This window comes from Sturnus vulgaris, unplaced genomic scaffold (genome assembly GCF_052056855.1).
Source record: "Sturnus vulgaris isolate bStuVul1 unplaced genomic scaffold, bStuVul1.hap1 Scaffold_2077, whole genome shotgun sequence".
Lineage (NCBI taxonomy): Eukaryota > Metazoa > Chordata > Aves > Passeriformes > Sturnidae > Sturnus > Sturnus vulgaris.
This window is the reverse complement of record NW_028276242.1, coordinates 1-3,731: the sequence shown is the minus strand read 5'-3', so window position 1 is coordinate 3,731 and position 3,731 is coordinate 1. Positions and strand designations below refer to the sequence as shown.

The following is a 3,731-nucleotide window of genomic DNA, read 5'->3' as shown; positions in this document are numbered from 1 at the left end:
GCTGAGCTTCCTGCCACAGTATATCCCCACTCCATGAGGCGCTGTGAGGTTATGGCAGTGGGAATTGAGCAGGGAATTCGGGGCTATGGGCATAATTCACGGGAGCTAGCAAAGCTGACAGCCAACCCCAAATCGGGGCACAGCACAGAGAACAATCTGTGTGCTGCCCTGTCAGCTCAAGCTCCTGGGCTGGCAAGTATTGGGAGTTAAATGTATGGAATTACACAAATCACAGCAACTGGCATCACCCAGAGGGACAATCCAAGGCCCAAACAATTCCTCCACAGTCCACTCTGGGAAAAACACCCTGTGCCTGCCAGGAGCTCTGACCCTGCTTTTCCTACCAGCTCCTGAGCAGTGTCAGGGCCACCACGACGCCTTTAAAATCCAGATAAACCCCAAATCCTACACAGTGAATAATCCAAAGAAAGTACTGAATTGTTGTCATTAAAAGCTCAAAACTCATTAAGAATTCTATGACAACAGTGTAATGGACTCCCAGGAACCTCATGAATGCTCTCGGTTTCATTTTTGTGTATTTTTACTCCCTCATTTGGCAGCTTGTAAAACTTATCCTGGAATTCAGAGGTCAAGCAGGATCGACTTTGGATTGACCTTCACCTCTGTTCCCACTTTGTGCAAACACAACTCGTGCCCAGGTGGGTGAACTCATCACCTCAGCTTTTCACTCCAGAGTATCCCCTCCTTATTTCCCTGTAGATGAACTCAGATCCACTCCTCACCTCCACTGGTCATCCAAGCGTCCATTCTGTTCCCCACAGGCCCTGGTGGCCCCAGGGAGCTCCCTTGGCCTTTCTCCTGCCCCTCTGCAGCCCGAGGTCGCTACACAAACAGTTCTTGTGTCCCCTCTAAATGACCCCGGGTTTTCTGCTCAATGAATGGCATGACCCGTGCCCACTGCTCATGATTCACCCAACCAAAATCAAGAGCAAATGTTGCTTGGGCTTTAAGAACTTGAAATAACTCTGAAGCAAAAGAAATCACCTTTTTCTTCTGGTTTTTATTTTTATTTTTTCATTTAAGATGCTGGACTTGCCTCTGTGGATGTGTGCTGAGCTCTCACTGCAGGGGACTGTCAGGCCTGAATGGCTGTGAGTTCGTGTTCTTCTCAGTAGGGAATCAGAAATTATTCTTAGACCATAGAATTGTTTTCTGAAACCTTTCCCCTTTCCTCTTTGTGCCTTTGAATTTTTCAGCTGTTCCCTGTTGTCACTTCCCCTGCCTGACTTCTGTGCAGCTCCTAGCTGGGAAAAACTGGGAAAACTTAGGGGGTACAGAGGTGGAATTTTTGGCTGGATTTTTCTAACATTTCTAATTTTGCTGAACTTATTTCCCCAGTGAGAAGAGCACGAACTCACAGCCATGCAGGCCTGACAGTCACTGCGGGAAATCTGACACAGTATTAATAAGTAACCTTTCCTGAGAGCAGTCACCACCCCAGTCCTCCAGCCTTGTCAAATGTTTGCAATGAATGGACCCAAGTTCTAATCCTTAATCTAAATTTATGTCAGCTTTTGTTAGAAAGATACCGGACAGTAAATCATACAAGAGAATTTAAAAATTGCACAAAGAATAACAGGCCCAGACCAAACCCAACCGCCCCCATCACCGCTCCACCCCAATTTTGGGAGAAACAGTGATACAGTTTATAAATACTCTCCTTCCACACTATTCAGTCCTTCACCGCACATCCCCAGAGAGGAGTCCCTCAGACCTTGCTCCCCTGAACACCAGGAGAGCTGGAGTTTCACCCAGATCCCACATTCCCATGGCAGTTAATCCCAGCAGGGAGGCAAAGAGGAACCCTGCATCCTCTGACATAGCCCACAGCACGGGCAGCACCAGGAGCCCTCCAGGCTCAGACCTCTGGTGCTGAAGCCTCTGGGCTTTGGCTGATCAAACACCACAGCTCTTGGCAAAGATGGCAGGAGAGTCGTGATTCTTCCTGTCCTGAAAGAGAGGAGGAAAAGAAAATTAAGTCGACTGCAGAAGGATTCCAGCTCTCAACTTCTGCTCTGATTCCTCACTCTGGGGTTTTATCCATGACAAGTGACACCAATTCAGAGTGCCCTTTTCCAGCATTTTTATTCCTAACTATTAAAAGGATGCTCATTTCTCTTATTGTATTCTTTGCTTAATTTTATTAGCGGCATTTTCATCCCAGACCCCACTTGTCAGTTCTTCAATCCTTTAGCACTGGACTTGGCACAAAGGGATACCCGTGGTGCTGCATCACAAGAAATCCCAAAGAGAAACCCCTTCCAAACCTGACGGAGAAAGCTTTCAAGGCACTCCAGAACACAGACAGCTTTTCCTGCCTTGTCAGGCCACACCAATTCTGTCCCATCCACCTGAACTGTACAGGTGAGGAAAAGGCTTTCCTTGCTCCTCGGGAATCACTGTCTGAGACCACAGATGTCCATCCTGGGCAGCACCTGGAAACAACGTGGGAAAGGCAAAATGAGAGTGTTTTCTATCAGAAAATTACTACTACTAATAAAAATAACAATCAGAACTTCTGGACAAATTTAGTAACATCACTTTGATATGAGAAATACAGGCCATGCCCATCCTTGTAGCCCAGGTGAAAACAGGAAGGAGAACTAGAGGAAAAGCAGAGTCCCTTATTTGATCTCTGGACACAAACTGAGGCCTTTTCCCTGTGAAACCAAACTCACCCTTCCAGGGTTCCTGAGATCAGCTACGAGGAGGCTTTTGGCACTCCAAGAGCAGCTGGGTCACAGCTGGATGCGGCTTGGGTCTGGGAGACACCGTGCTCCTTCTGGAATTATAGCACGCAAATGCCTGCTCCTGGCCCCAGGCCCGGAGATAAAATCTGTGGGGTTTTTCCCTGTGCAACATTGTTCACCCCTCCCAGGTTCCTGAGATCTGCACAGAGGAGGCTTTGGGCACCCCAAAGGCAGCCAGGGTTACAGGTGGGGGCAGCTTGGGGCTGGGAGAAATCCTCATCCATTTGGAATTTTATCAGGCAGAAACCTGGCTGGGTGCACAGGTCTCTGGACACGACCAGTGGCCCTTTCCCCTGTGAAACAAAACTCACCCTGCCAGGCTCCTGAGACCACTTAGGAGGAGGGGTTTGACTCTCCAAGAGCAGTCGCAACGAGAGATGCTCACACAGAAGGCCATGCAGAAGAGGAAACGAGCGCACCCGCAGCCCCCCAAGGCGCGCCCCAACGCCCCAGACCCGGCACTGCCAGCTCGGGCAGTCCCATAAAGCATCCCCCGCCTCCGCAGCGGCGGGACAGGCGGGGCCCGGGGTCCCGAGGAAACCGAGCGTGCCCGGAGGCGCGGCAGGACGGCAGCGCAGCGCCGCCTGGCGGCGGAGCAGGAGAGCAGCGCCGGGCCCCATGGCAGTATCGGTACCCGTGCGCCCCCTGCTGTCCGCGGCGATGCAGCGCCCGATGCCGAGTTCCACGCCCGTGTCGCCGAGGGAGAGGGGTACCGCTGGCTGGGGCCTCCCCGCCGACACGGACAGAAGCCGAAGCAGAAGCCCCGGTGCCATTGGCGGCCCCTACCCAGCGGGCCGGGCTCCGCCGGGCGCGCGGCCCCGCGCGGTATCGGGTCGTCCCGCTCCCGTCTTCGTCGCACCCGGGCCCTGCTCCTGGCATGAAGCGCGTCACCGCCCCGCGCCGTCCCGCCCCCCGCGCGTCATCGCGTGCGTTCGGCGGCCCGCCCCGGGGGCGGTGCCA

At 52.6% G+C, this 3,731-nt stretch overlaps 1 long non-coding RNA gene across 1 annotated transcript; it reads right to left on the bottom strand.

Moving 5' to 3' along the window:
* Positions 1–1,001: 1,001 nt before the first annotated feature.
* On the bottom strand, positions 1,002–3,678 carry LOC148217837 (uncharacterized). The gene is made up of 3 exons (XR_015800705.1): positions 3,558–3,678; positions 2,289–2,456; positions 1,002–1,971 (listed from the first exon to the last, which is right to left on the bottom strand). It is a non-coding gene; the product is annotated as an uncharacterized LOC148217837 (long non-coding RNA).
* Between the last annotated feature and the right edge of the window lie 53 nt (positions 3,679–3,731).